This window comes from Pantherophis guttatus, chromosome 1 (assembly GCF_059756535.1).
Source record: "Pantherophis guttatus breed Tessera chromosome 1, ASM5975653v1, whole genome shotgun sequence".
NCBI lineage: Eukaryota > Metazoa > Chordata > Lepidosauria > Squamata > Colubridae > Pantherophis > Pantherophis guttatus.
Genome location: NC_142063.1, coordinates 42,155,218 through 42,170,419, shown reverse-complemented (window position 1 = coordinate 42,170,419; position 15,202 = coordinate 42,155,218). Strand labels below are relative to the sequence as shown.

Sequence of the window (15,202 nt, the reverse complement as noted above, 5' to 3'; positions counted from 1 at the left end):
GTGTGAAACTCGTCTAGCCAACAAAGGTCAGCTCACAGAAACAGGAGGTGGTTAGACATTCTTCTTTTGTGGATGCAGCAGTGACGAACGCCGTGAATCTGGAGTTGGCTTTCACATTAGGTGAAACCTGGCTCAAAAACAGTAACTGTGAGAGAAACGATCACTTAAACATGAGTCAGCAGTATGAGGCAGCAACCAAAAAAGCTAATTCTTCTGTATAAACAGAAGAATAGAATCAAATCATGTTAAGTATTACTTTATAAAACCTTAGTAAGGCCACAACTGAAATACCTGCATCCAGGTTTTTAAGAAGAAACTGGACAACCACTTGTATGAAATGGTATAGGCTCTCCTACTTGTGCAGAGGGTTGGTCTAGAAGACCTCCAGCTGGTCCCTTCCAGCTGTTCTGTTCTGTTCTGTTCTGTTCTGTAGATGTAAGTCTCCTAATGCAGCTTTCTCAACTAGATGTACTCAAGATCTGTTAATAATTTAAATCTCAGAATTACTAACTAGAGTAGTAGCTGAGGGATTCTGGGATTTACAGTCCCAACAGATCTGGAGGACATTTAGTTGTGGGGAGACTACCCCAAAGAAAGCAGTTCTTCAGAAGAACTTGCCTATATAAATTGTGTTTTAATTAAAAGAAATTGGGAGGTCATGAGAATATAGGAGTGCCCTGAATCGGGATGAATCTCCCTCTCTCTTATTCACTACCCCAACTTTCCTTACCTTCTTTCTCTTTTGCACATTTTTTTAGAGCTGCTAATCAATTCATTCCATCATACAAATCAGATAAAACCACTAGCTACAAGGGAGAACACATGAAATGTGACGTGCCAACATCTGCTCTTCTTAAGCACAGGGCTCTTCAGGTTTGATCTGGGAGGGAGGAAAATAATAACATAAGAAAATTAAAGAACTCTCTGTCAATAGCAAGCTATCAAAAAGCAGATATAAATCACATACTGCTATTCTCAAATCAGGCTTAAATAGTTTTCCTATGCCGATAGCATCAGAAAGATAAAGAATGAACAATTAGGTTGGTTCAATCGTAATTAAAATTCTGCGCTTGGAGGACAGTAGCTATACATAAAACACAAGGTCCTGGTGATAAAAGCGCTGCTCCTAAATACAGACCATTGAGTCAATTAATGTTTACTGAAAACGCTTGTCATCCAAAGAAGGAGCTGAGAAAAACGATCAACATCACCAAAAGATTGTGACACCAATTTGCATCCAGTTCCAAGTGCATGTTTTATTTATTTTCAATCAGGACCAATCAGAAGAGAAAATAATCAATGAAGTCGCAGTCATGAGTAGTCTGCAGCCATCTGGGGGCCCCTAATATTTCTCGGTCTGCATCGGAGGAAAAGGAGATTCTTTTTCCAAGAGCACGGAGGAGCTCCATATGGTTGAGATCAAAGGTGTTGCTGGGTGCATGGTTCTGCTTTATTGCCAGGCACTGCTGTTAATTAGAAAACAAGATCAGAGGCAGTATTAAAATCCAATTAAATTGATATGAACAGATTGCCAAGTGATGTTCACTAATGTATAATTGAGCACCATGCAAATTTCGGTGGCTGGCTTTTGTTTTCCCCCTCACTCTGGAATGAATGATGAAGCTATGAAGTTTTTTTTTTTTTTCCTTTTCCCTCGTAAAAGATAAACAAGTTAATGCACTGATCTAGGGGGTATTGCTTCAGTGATTGATGAAGATGAGCATGCAATATTAAAGCATGACTTTTGGGGGCTTCTTTTGTAATCTTATTTCATTTGATGTCCTTCCCCATCCCATCCCCACCCCTGCTTTCCCTCTGTCTCTCTCTTTCTGCATCCACACATGCCAATCAGGGGGCATGTTTAGACTATTCCACATTCCATCATTTCTGAAACGGAGGACATTCCTTTGTAGAAGGAGATTTGATTTGAACAATTTCAAGTGTGCAAGTATTTCTGATGATGATGATGCTATTACCAGCTGTTATGGTCACTTCCTCTCTCTAGCATACATAGACTAGGCTGTATATCCTTCATTAGAATCAGAGTCCACTCTTAAATGTAATTACTTATCTGTGTAGATTTATATCAGAGTAGCTTCAAGCAAGACTAATATATAATTATTTTCCCCTGTGATTTGCATAGTTGAGGTGCATTGTTAAGGTGCAGCTAAAGTAAAGAAAGTATATTTAACTAACCGAATAGGATACATGAAGAAGAGTTCACTGATAAAGTTGAAGTGCAAATGCCTGAAGAAACAGGCATTTACAAATATCTTAATTATTTTATTCTTCTAAGGCAGGCATGAATAAGGGCCAAAGAGATAGAGTCAACTATCTCTTCCATGACTATAGGTTTTTCATTTAATATTATTTCAAGCAGCTTTAGAATATGGGAAATTTACTGATTTCCATTCTGAATCTTTAACTAAATTTAAAAAATGGTTCAGCCTGAGAAATATTTATCATTCTTTTTAATAGTTGGCCATGTCTAGCTAAAATTTGGCATTAGGATAATGGGCAAACACAAAAGACAAAAGTATGCACTTTGTATTTAGTTCTAATGATCTCTTGTAACTTTAGTCTGATCTAGCCAACCACTTCAGGCCATCCCAAAGGACTGGAAGAACTCACCCAATTATGAAGAATAATATTAGGAATCTTAGCTTTTCTGGCTAGTTTTTGCTATAGGGTTAAATTTGTGTCTTCTCATATTGCTCCAAGTATCTAGCCACTGTTCAACTACATTGTGTATTTAACCTATCTGCTTATAAGGTTGGTCAATTGAAGATTCTGCTCTCTTAATTGGATGCTAATGTTACTTGAGAATCAATCACCAAAAGCAGTTAGTGGTGAAATCCAAATTTTTTTAATACCGGTTCTGTGGGGGTGGCTTGTTGGGAGTTGTGTGGCTTGGTGGGCGTGGCAGGGGAAGGATACTGCAAAATCTCCATTCCCACCCCACTCCAGGGGAAGGATACTGCAAAATCTCCATTCCCACCCCACTCTGAGGCCAGCCAAAGGTGCTATTTGCCGGTTCTCCAAACTACTCAAAATTTCCCTGCTGGTTCTCCAAACTACTCAAAATTTCCACTACCAGTTCTCCAGAACCTGTCAGAACCTGCTGGATTTCACCCCTGGTTAGTGGGCAACAGTAATGTCCATTAACACAGTTGAAGAGGCTTCTAAAGGGTTGTGAAAAAAAAGTGACACATAGGAGAAAAGCAGGCCTAAATCACATGGCTTAAGCAGAACAATTGGTTGTATTGCTAACCCAAAAAGATATGCCAAAGAAGATTGGGTGCCACAAAGAAACCATAAAGAGCTTCTTTCTCTTGTTTTCTAGTATATGGAAATTTTGCAATTTATATATGAGATTATGGCGCTATTCGCTCTTATCATGATAAATTGCCAAAATAAGCATCTTAGCCAAAGGACATTTCCTCCTGACATTATCATGTCAATAATAGCTATCAGCCTAGTCCAGATCCTAAACATGGCCATCTGTCCTGAATAAACATAATGAAATCCAATACAATAACTGACATTTAAAGACAGGTACAGTCCTTTCTAAATTCACCTTCCATCTGTTCATTCTTGGAGGGAGGGGGTTGTCCCTTTTTTCAATTACATGATTTTATAGTCACTAAAAGATGTCCTTGCAAATGGCTGCAACATTAACAAAATAACATTCAAGCTTAAACCAGTGTGAGATCTCAGTAGAAGATCTGAATAATTATGTATAAACATTATTGGGTTATTAAAAGGAAAATCAAAATTGAAAGTTCAGAATCTGAAATACAAACATTGGACGTTCCGGTAGCGATGGAGGCAGGTGGTTCGGAGAACCGGTAGCAAAAATCCCTGCCCCCCTCCCCCATGCCCAGCTGAGCCACACAATCATCAGAGGCTTTTTTTTTTTACTTTTGAAAGCATTTTTTCTACAACCTCTTCAGCCAAAAAAATGCTTTTAAAAGTAAAAATAAAAAGCCTCTGCTGATCAGGCAACTCAGGTGGGATCGTCAGAGCCTTTTGAAAGCATTTTTTTACACCTCTTTACCAAAACACATGCACACACACATAGAGCAAAACGAAGAATAACACCCTGTAAAAAGAATCCTATAATTTGAGAAGAGAGAATCAGCAAGGTTTACCTGTCCCCATATCCTTCCTCCTCATTCCACCAGCAACATTTTCAACAGTAACACAAACTTTATTGTGAATGGACATAGATGATTTTATTTAAATTTATTGCGCACCCAATTCTGGTGTACTCTGGGCAGTGTACAAAAAATATAAAAAGAGCTAAAAACATAAAATCAGACAGACAGCCCAGGATTGCTGTTCCAGATTGTATGCGCTGTGACCGAGAAGGCCTGCTTCCTAGGTCCCATAAAATGACGGTACTTAATCTAGGAGACCTGGAGCACACACTCTGCTGGAATATACAGAGTTGGCAGAAATGATAGGAGATAAGCAATTCTCAGATCTCCAGATCTTATGCCAGATCAAATAGATCTTCCATTTATGTGACAAAAATCAGAATCCAAGCCATAAAATAAAATAAAAAATAATTAGTTTATTAGCAAATAGTATTTCATAGTATCAGCACAACACCTTTAGCATCTCTCTCTTCCTCTGTCTCCCTCTCTCTCCTCTCTCTGTATCTCATAAATTTGTATAACTACCATTCTCAACATATGACTCTGTGATATGATTATTAAATATACAAGAGCATCACATTAATGTTGAATCATCCTGAGATAATTGAAATATTTACAGTTAATAAAAATAACCAGAAATAGACCGCCCAGGTTAAAAAATATACAGTATTTCCAAAATGTTAGAAAAATATCTTTCAGTTCTGCCAAAGATATATAAGGTAAGAGCAATTAATAAATAACTATAAGACCCATCCATCTGGAAGTATATTTTGAAAAAAACAAAACAGTTAGAAATAATCTTGAATATATCAAATACAACAAAATAGGCTATTGAGAAAGGAGGCTTGAAAGCTGAATGAAGTCTCATTAAAGCATATTGATGCTTATTGTTTTATCTTTAATTAGCTTCAAGGCCATCTTCAAAGTCAAGTGTTTCTCAAGGTGGTTCAGAACAATGAAGACCATACAGTTAGTAAAACAGCAAACATTGTCACAATTTCAAACTGTTGCATTTAAAACTTTTTACCTAGAAGATAATAAAAATCAAAACCTGAAAATAGCTAAAATCTAAAGCAGGACAATAAAACTCATTTGGGGAAACAAAACATGAACAAATAATTATTCAGGTTTTTCCTAGAAATTTATAGTGATGGTGGATCCTACATGACAATCCACTGTAGCAAAGATATATTAGATGGGTTTCAACTCCCGATCTTAAAATGTAAAGGAATTATGGAGATCCATTATAGCCTGGTTCCAAATATTGAAGGTTTTAAAGATTAAAATCAGCACTTTGAATCAGATTCACAAACATACTGAGAACCAGAAGAGTTGAATGCCTTCACCCACCAATACAATATGCTTCAGATTAAATTCTCAAACTATTCTAAAAGCAACCCTATGTAAAGTGCATTACATTGCTCCGGCCTAGTATTATTAATACATAAACAATACAATAATAGATATAATAATAGCCACTGCAACTCCATTATTACTTTTCTTGAGAAATGCAAAGACATCTAAAACCAACTGCATTCTTTCTCCATTTTTTTTTATCTCAAACCAGGCTGTGGCTGTATGGTTGACATGGACATCATAAAAGTTTGTTCATTGAGTGACTTTGTTAAATGATTAGCTCTGAGGTTTAAAATCACAGTCAAAGAAATGAAATGAAATGAAATTTACAGATCCAAACCTTCAGCATCCAACTATTAAGACAAACTTATTATGGCTGTATTGTTTCTAATTTTTTAATAGAATGGATTAAATTTCCATTTAGAGTATTTCCTACTGAGAGAACAAAGCCTGCACAATTCCATATAAATAAACATGGAGATTTTTAAGCTAAACTGCTTAAATTCTGATGTTTTGAAAAACTGAAGTGTCTCTAACTTTTTCTTTGTATTTAAACAGTATTGTACTAGGGGACATTTACAGCAATATTTTTTACAACTTTGCTAAATTTCACTAGCTTTTCTGTACAAGAAATATTGGTAGACACATTTAGCAGAGGTTACCTACTGCCATTGCCAACAACAACAACCCGACATCCAGCATAGTTGTGTAACGAAGAGAAATATATAGTAATAACCAGCATTATTAAGATTACCAGAGGTACACTGCAGAAATCCAGATGGCCACCAAGGGCAGGAAAGAGGAAAAAACCCAGAAGGAATCTGCTGTCCTGCCATCTAGTGGTCATCTAAACTTTTGCAGCCCAGATACAGTAATGATAGCATTAGGCAAACTTCTGGGGGGGAGGGGGGAATTACATCCTAATATTTTATTTCTCTGAATCAAACTCAGTTAAAAAAGATATTGTGGAAGAGATATTGGCTTAAAATTGCTTTTTGACAGAAGGCTAACTGCTGCTCATTTTCCAAAACAGAATCCAAGAAGCTATGCATTGAGTTCAAAATCAGTTATTGTCTTCTGGTCTGAAATGACTCTGGAAAATTAAGGGCAACATTTTGAAGACAGAAAAACCATTAGGTTTTTTTTATGGTCTGCTATTGAATGCAAGTCTATTCATTGCCATCTCTATCATTAGCATCTAAGGAAAAAGCCTCCAGGCTCAATGTCAGGTTTACAGCTTTTCATTTGCCTAATACAAAAAGTATCCTAGGAGAATGGTGTCTCTAAAGTATATTACAGTTGAGAACAGCTTGCATATTGGTACAAAGTTGACCTAATTTTAGCACAGCATCAATCACAGACGGAAAAGGTAGCCATTAAGTATCCAAAGCTATAAAATATGTGATAGGACGCAGCCTTCACATATTCATCAGGTGCCTACCAGTTATTTTAAAAGGCTTTATCCATATTTTAACTTTCAACATACATTTAGCAAGCAACACAGAATTAATAGTCTTTTTTAGCTGGCATCTCTTCCTACTCAGGATACATTCCAAATGACAGTTTCTCACTTATGATTAGATGCTATGATGAACATTGTCCCAGAGAAAGACTGGTTCACATAACTGAGTAAATACTCAATATCTCAATCAGAGGAAAGTATTTCCCATGTTTTTCTGTTTTACCCCTTTAATTGTGGTAGACATCTTATTTCACTTTTGTGGTAGACAGAAACTGGGGAACAAGATGGAGACCACAGGTCAGTGGCCTACATGTCAGAGGCTTATTCCCCAACAGGAGTATAAATAGAGTACTCTGAGCTTCACACTGTACCTGTCAGATGGCACCCCTCAATGACAAGAGAAAACTCAATCAATACCTCTCTTCCATGCTCTTGAGGCCAAGAGAGGAAAATGAGCAAAGGGAAGAAAAAGAGGATGACATAGCTATTTCTTTTGTGGGGCCTGGTCCCCACAAAGATTTTCCCCCAACGTCCCAATCACTGTAAAATATTCCCTCCCAAATAAGGAATGAAAGAAGATGCAACAAACCCTCCAAATATGTTGTGGAAGGAATGGCATAAGAAATCAATGAAAGAAGAACCTGCTCCCTATGTAGCTAGGAGTCATCTTTCCTGTCATCATTTTTTGACATGCTCCTACTCCCTTGTTTCCCCTTTTGGACACAGCCTGGCCGAAAGAAGTCCAATGACTGCAAAACAGTGTCCTCAAGGCCCAGTCATGCCCAATGATCCAAAAGCATACTAAATGTATAAATTATCTTAGTCAACAACTTAATGCAAATGTTAAACAGCATGGAAGTTAAAATGAAATCTTGTAAATCTCCATCATGGAGTTGAACATAAATCCTCAATACCACCTTCTGTAGATTACTATCTCCTTACTATCGAAGGATCAGCCTAATTCCCACAAATCTACCCCTACCTAATTTGGACAAACTCTCTGGCAGGATGGTACTGAAGTTGTTATGAAGTCCAAAATCTCCAGTAGAATTACCTTCTGCCTACTCCTCTTCTGGCAAAGATTGTACCACATGGTAACACAGCAGTCTCAGTATTAATAAAGGAGAATATTTGTAGCTCAGGGTTAAAATTAGGGATCCTTGATGCTGTCTGAGCTTGGTTCTTTCCTTGCAGATGTTTCATTATCCAAACTAGGTTACATCATCAATGCTAGTCAACTAATCAAATGGAGGGCTAAAGTACCACAAGATCATGCGAGATCAGTAACATGAAATCTCACACTACTGATCTCTCGTGCTCTTACAGTACTTTAAGTCTCTGTTCTCTGCAAATGGAGGCCTGGATAAGATCTGCAGCAATAGGCTTTGCAAATAGAGGGAAGGCCTGAAACATTGAAGCTTTCCCTCCATTTGCAAAGCCTTTTGTCATCTTTGAAAAAAGCCTTTCCTGCCAAGAACGGAGACTGGGAAGGACATGCATGTCACTCTGAAGCTCTGTTTTCGCCAGGAAAGACCTTTCCTCAAGGCCTCTGCCAAAGAGAACAGAGGTCTGGAACAATCCGCACTCACTCCGAGGGCTCTGTTCTCTTCGGCAGAGGCCTTGAGAAAACACCTTTCCTGGTGAAAACAGAACTCCAGAGTGACGCATGCTCCCTCCGGGAGCTGTGTTCTGTTTGGCAAAGGCCTCCTGAAGCGCTATGGAGTCCTTTGAAGTGGTGCCCCATAGGTACATAAAAATACTTTTCAGCCAGAGGCTAAAAGCTTCTGGGGGCCATGATCTCTTGCGACTTCAGGTACCCATCCGCTTTTGCAGAGAATGGGTCTCATGAGTTTAGGGTATCCTGAAGCTTCAAGTCTGTGCATGAAAAGTTTTTGCACACCAATAGGAGGCTTGAAGCCTTTGGAGGAGAGTCAAGGCTGCCCGCTGCTCCAGACGTGGCAGGCAGCCTTGGTGAATCAGAGAAGCAGAGCAGAGCACACTCATCCTGCTCTCCTTTTGCTCTCACTGTTCACTGGGAGCAGGCAAAGAAAGAGCGAGGCTGGAGAGGAGACAGATCTTCACAAGGTAAGTGACCTGGCATGGCAGGATGGGGGGGAGCAATAGTGGGGACCCAAGGGGAAGGAGAATGAGATATCTCAGTGGGTTGGGGGAAGCCTTGGGTGGTCTGAAGCAGGTGGCCTGTTTCATCACAAGGCCCCCATGGCCTTCCCCACCCTGAGAAACCTCGTGTGCACTTAACGAACCATGCATTCAATTAGCAAGTGCTTGGGCAAAAGGAGGGAGTGGTTGTACCTGCATTCACTCCTACAAATCCTCGGGTTATGAATGGAATGGGCAGGCTTCATTCCATTCATAACTCAAGGACTACCTGTAGCTTCTCATAATTATGGCAGTATTAATGCTGCACAAGCGGACTGTGAAGTTATCTCAGTGAAATCTGTCAGATAATTATCTGAAACAGTGCCACTGAACCACACTGTCTATACTGGAAGGATGGTTTTGTGTTTATACTTTCCCTCCATTTTGTCAAAGGGACTGAAGGGGGAGTGGCTTAGCCACCCTATAAATATGACCCCCTTTAGCCACACACATGGGGAGACACAGGGGAGACACATGGAAGGCACATAGGAGACACACAGAGGAAGGGATTATGCTCTAGGCACATTTATCTCAGAAATAAATAAAGACCAAGATACAATGTTCTGTGATTTAAAATGTAAATAGTTTATTGATTTTAAATAAACAAAGTTTTTGATAAAAGAAATCTGGCTTAATTGTAGCTGCTGGGACATTCCAAGATTTATTGACCTCTACAACCTAAACTAAAAACTTTTCTAACAAAATCTGTGGCATTATTTATTTGACTCATTATCAGATCCATATACAGATCTGTAAGTCCTTGACTTGCAACCATAATTGAGCCCAGAATTACAGTCATAAGTCATTGTGATCATTAAATAGGCCACCACGTGATTGTGACCAATTTTATGACCTTTTCTGCACCAGTTGTTAAGCAAATGCTGTTGTTGTTAAGCAAACTAATTTTCTTCAATGAGCACATTTTGCTGGAAAACAGAAGTAAATGCCGGAAACTAGCCAAAAAAAAAAAAAAAAAAAACCACCAGAAAGTGTGGTCACATCACCACAGAATGCTACCCATGACCATAAATGGGAACCAGTTGCCAAGTGGCCAAAATGTGATCATGTAGTTTTATATGGAGGTAGCCATTTCCAAACTAAAACAAGTATATTTTTTGCTTCCAAAAAATTATAACCCAATAATATTATCATTTTAGAATCTGAAGAGAATAATTACTCAGAGGAAAGCTTAATTAAGTTATAAGCATAGTTTCCATGACACAAACCTCATTGTTTTCAGTAGGATTTCTGGGTAAGAATGCCTCTATTGTTCAAATTGTTAATTTTTTTCTCTAAATCTTGGGGAAATGACAAACAACATGTAAGATAAGTTAATAAGAAATAATCGGAAATCATTTTGTGTTAGAAATATTTCATATGTACTGGACATGGCCACTTTTGTTTAAGGTTGATATTAATTTTTACCTGCAATTATAGAGCAAAATTAACCACAGCATTAATAAATGTCTTCTTTCTTTTACATTTGTCACTTTTACTCTGCCTAAGAAAGAAGGTTTTACCAAAAAATTGAGCAAAGCCATTCAAACAGCCTGATTCTCATTTCATTACAAGGAATCTGCTTCCTTCCCATATATGATTCAGACAATAAGTTTCAGTTAACTGAAAGATGAAGAAATCATGTGACAAATCAGTGAACAAACTCAGTTTCTGGACTCAGTGCTTGCCAGCAGCATCTTTCTACCACTAGATACAATTAATTAATTTAATTTAATTTTTTGCTGTTAAATGCCAAATTAAAACTGAGTGAAATATATCTGCCTGTATTTCCTGCTTAAGTCATTTGCCACTGCTTACTATTTGCCAATTTTACTTCTATTTCACCCCACCCCCTGCTTCTGGCACTAAATAATTACAAGCATAAACCATTTATGTCACCCTGCTTCTCAATGCATACTTACTTAAAGCATTTTTTTAAACTGTTACTGATTTCATTTTGCTTGGTCCCTCATCAAAATTATTTCAATAACTTTCCAAAAACAGCAACATTTACATTATTGGAGATTGGACATAAGGCGTACAAAATTTAGAAGTTTCCTTCAATAGAATTTGAGCAAGTGACATGTTTACCTCAGGAAGCAGCTTCAATCATCCTGTTTGGATTTTATGCTCCCTATATATGTTGGAACACATGAAAGGGGGGTGGTATCATTTTTTCCCCCTTCACACGTCCATCGTTTCACTCAACTTTCCCTCATCTATTAGATACAGAACTTATCCTATGGGGAATCAAGTCTACTCATATAGGTTCTCCATGAGTTGAAGAACTCTGGAGGTACAGTAGCTTTGTACAACCTATACAGGTAAAAAAAGAAACATTCCCATTGCAGAGGTTACTTCTCCAACAAACACAATTGAATCATTCAAAGGGAATCAAAGAAAGAAAGACCTATGGCCATCCTGCCCTCTCTTTCAGGTGGACCTAAATTTGCTTCACTCAATTGACCTATCTTCTACAGGCCCTAAAAATCTCTCATTTTTAAGTATGCACAGGCCTGGTTTTATCAGTATTGATATAAGAGAATAGGATGAAGTATAAAACATAATGAAATTGTTTTATTATGTCTTACACTTTGTCCTATTCTGTTCCGGTATACTATTTGGGAATTATTTGAATGTTGATATTTTTTAAAATAACCAAATAAAGCAACATTTCTTTCTAGGGCTATGAGCCTCTGAAAATAATCCAAAAGTACCAGAGGTGGATTTCAGCAGGTTCTGACCAGTTCTGGAGAACTGGTAGCAGAAATTGTGAGTACAGGTTCTGGAGAACCGGTAGTAAAAATTCTGACTGGCCCCGCCCCCATCTATTCCCTGCCTCCCGAGTCCCAGCTGATCGAGAGGAAATGGGGTAACCTTCCCCTGGATTGGGGAGGGAATGGAGATTTTACAATATCCTTCCCCTGGAGTGGGGTGGAAATGGAGATTTTACAGTATCCTTCCCCTGCCACGTCCACCAAGCCACGTCCACCAAGCCATGCCATGCCCACCAAGCCACATCCACAGAACCGGTAGGAAAAAATTTTGAAACCCACCACTGAAAAATATCACATATCACTCAACTTCATTCCCAGTTAGATGTTGGGATCATTGCTGGTCTGGTGGAGGCCCCTGAGGAAGATTCTTGTCCTGTTATCAGGGGATGGTTTGACCCTATTGCTCCTGAGGAAGTGGACAGGATCCTAGGTGGTATGCGCAGATGCACCTGTGTTTTAAACCCATGTCCCTCCTGGTTTGTGAAAGCTTCCCAGGAAGTGACATCCTTCCCAGGATGGATGGACTCTGACAGTGATTAATGCTTCCTTTACAGGAGGGGGTAGTGCCCCAGCATGTTAAGGAGGCTGTAGTCTGCCCTCTTCTCAAGAAGCCATCACTGGATACCATCCTTTGAATAATTTCTGACCTGTCTCCAACCTTCCCTTTTTGGGGAAGATTGTTGAGAGGGTGGCTGTATGGCAGCTCCAGAGGTTTCTGGATGAAACTGATTATCTAGACCCTACCAGTCAAATTCAGGCCTGGATATGAGACAGAAATGGCATTGATTGTGCTTTTTTATGATCTCTGGTGGGAATGGGATGGAGTTATGCATCCATCCTTGCTCTACGTGACTCTCAGTGGCTTTTGATACCCTTGACCATGGTATCCTTCTGGAGTCGCTTTGAGGGTTGGGAGTGGGGGGCTGTGTGCTATCCTGGTTCGCTTCCTTCCTCTGTGGCCACTCTCAGTTGACATTAATAGGAGGCAAGAGCCCACTGATTGCAGGGTCCTGCAGGACTTGGTACTCTCTCTGCTCCTGTTCAACATCCACATGAAGCTATTGCATGAGATCATATGTCACCATGGACTGAGATATCATCAATATGCTGATGATACTCAGCTGTATAACTCAGCCTGTAATGAGTTAAGTAATGCTGTGACCTCCCTCTCACAGGGCCTGGAGGCTGTTAGGGGCTGGATGGGGAGCAATGGGTTGAAATTGAACCCTGTCAAGACCGAATGGCTCTGAATTTGGGGTTCTTTGGTCTATGGAGAATTGCCACCTTTGGTCTTGGATGGAGTGCCACTGCCCCAAACAGACCCTGTATGTAATATGGGGGTTCTCTTGGATTTGTGATTCCTGCTTGAAGATCAGATTGCAGTCATGACCAGGAGGGCCTTTGCACAACTGCAGGTTGTGTGCCAGTTACTCCCTTTCCTGGACCAATAATCCCTAGTCACTTCCTGTCTTGACTATTGCAGTGCGCTCTACATGGGGCTTCCCTTGAAAACCATCTGGAAGTTCCAGTTGGTGCAAAATGCAGCAGCCCACATGGTTTTGTGCAGACCTTGGTGTGCACATGTGTCACTTCTCATGAGGGAGCTGCAATGATTAACGTTCGGCTTCCAGGTGCAATCAAGGTGCTGATTGTCACCTTTAAAGCCCTTCATGGCTTGGGACCAGATTATCGAGAGACCATCTCTTGCCGGTCACATCCACCTGACCCACCAGAGTAGAAAAGCAAGGAATGTTGCAGGTCTTGTGCCCTAAGGAGATACATCTGGCAGGACCCAGAAGAAAGGCCTTCTCTGTGGTGGTCTCTCCCTCTGGAACATCATCCCTCCATAAATTAGACTGGCCCCCACTCTGACACTCTTTCAGAAGGCCCTGAAGACCCAGAACAGGATAGAGCCTGTTAAATGGCTGGTAGGAGTATATGGTTGCTAGGGAGGAGGGGTTATTTTATTATTTTAAATTTTTATTATTTGATTTTTTTTATGTTGTGTTTTTATTTCTTGTAAACCACCTTGAGTTGCCGTGAGTGAGTAGGCAGTAATATAAATTTTCCAAATAAGTAAATAAATATTGAACTTAACCTGAATTTGGATTCCATTACTTGACCAACACAGCGTGACAAAATGAGTTCTGATTATTATTTTTTCTTTTATTTTATTTTTTTGCTTTTATTTATATGCCGCCCTTCTCCGGAGACTCAGGGCGGCTTACAATGCGTTAAGCAATAGCCTTCATACTTTTGTATATTTATACAAAGTCACCTTATTGCCCACACAATCTGGGTCCTCATTTCACCTACCTTTGAAAGGATGGAAGGCTGAGTCAACCTTGAGCCTGGTGAGATTTGAACTTGCAGTAATTGCAAGCAGCAGATGTTAATAACAGTGCTTTTAGTCCACTGTACTACAGGCTCCTATTTAATCTTCATTTTTCTTTTGTCCTTCAAAAAAGCTTGCATTGTTTCTTAATGGCCTTTGTTGTAAAACAAAACAGTATGTTTATCTGCCAAAATCTGAAAAGAGAAAAAGATCTTTGGAATAGGTAAGGCATGTCGTGATGAAACAGTCAACAACCTAAACCCTACTCTACCAATTATGAACATCTCAGATCCAATTAATTATTCTATTCTATGTCTCTATTTCCTTGGACCATCTCTCTCAAATCTCAGGTTGTGCTATATGCTCTCAAGCTTCAAGATCCTTCCTAGCTCAGTCCCCCTCCCCTCCCCTTCAGAATCATGTTTGTCACATATTCCTTTGACAGTCACCCCCACACCCTCTGCTCTGTCAGTACTGCCAGCTTCAGCATTTTGCTTGTTTGCTCTTCATGAAAATGTCTTTTGGTTCCCCCATCCCACCAGCCATCTTGATTGTTCAGGAAGCCATGGCCTCCTTGAACTGATCCATATGGCATTTGTCTTTTTCTTTTCTTTCTTTCTTTAATATTTTTTCTGCCACTGAAGCTGCTGACCAAGGGAGTTCTTCCTATATTCTTCTTCAACTTCTCTCAGAACAGGTGCCCTGTTACTTACTAAACGCTAAATCCTAAAGTCAAGTTGAAAATTACATACATTTCAAATGATTAGAATACATAAGAACCAGCCATTGTTCACTGAGAGATAATGCACATAATGTTTCCATAAAAAGATATATCCCAGAATATGCATATTACAGCCTTAACTGTATTTCACACATTGTCTGAGCAACATTCATAATCTCCAATAAGTCTTGTGGAATGTGTACTTCAGACAGTCAAACAGACAGACAGACAGAC

The 15,202-nt window shown here is 39.4% G+C and overlaps 1 long non-coding RNA gene across 1 annotated transcript; it reads right to left on the bottom strand.

Annotated features, from left to right (window-relative positions):
- Positions 1-1,241: 1,241 nt before the first annotated feature.
- On the bottom strand, positions 1,242-14,309 carry LOC148116396 (uncharacterized). Its single transcript, XR_015728547.1, has 2 exons — positions 14,229-14,309; positions 1,242-1,466 (listed from the first exon to the last, which is right to left on the bottom strand). It is a non-coding gene; the product is annotated as an uncharacterized LOC148116396 (long non-coding RNA).
- Between the last annotated feature and the right edge of the window lie 893 nt (positions 14,310-15,202).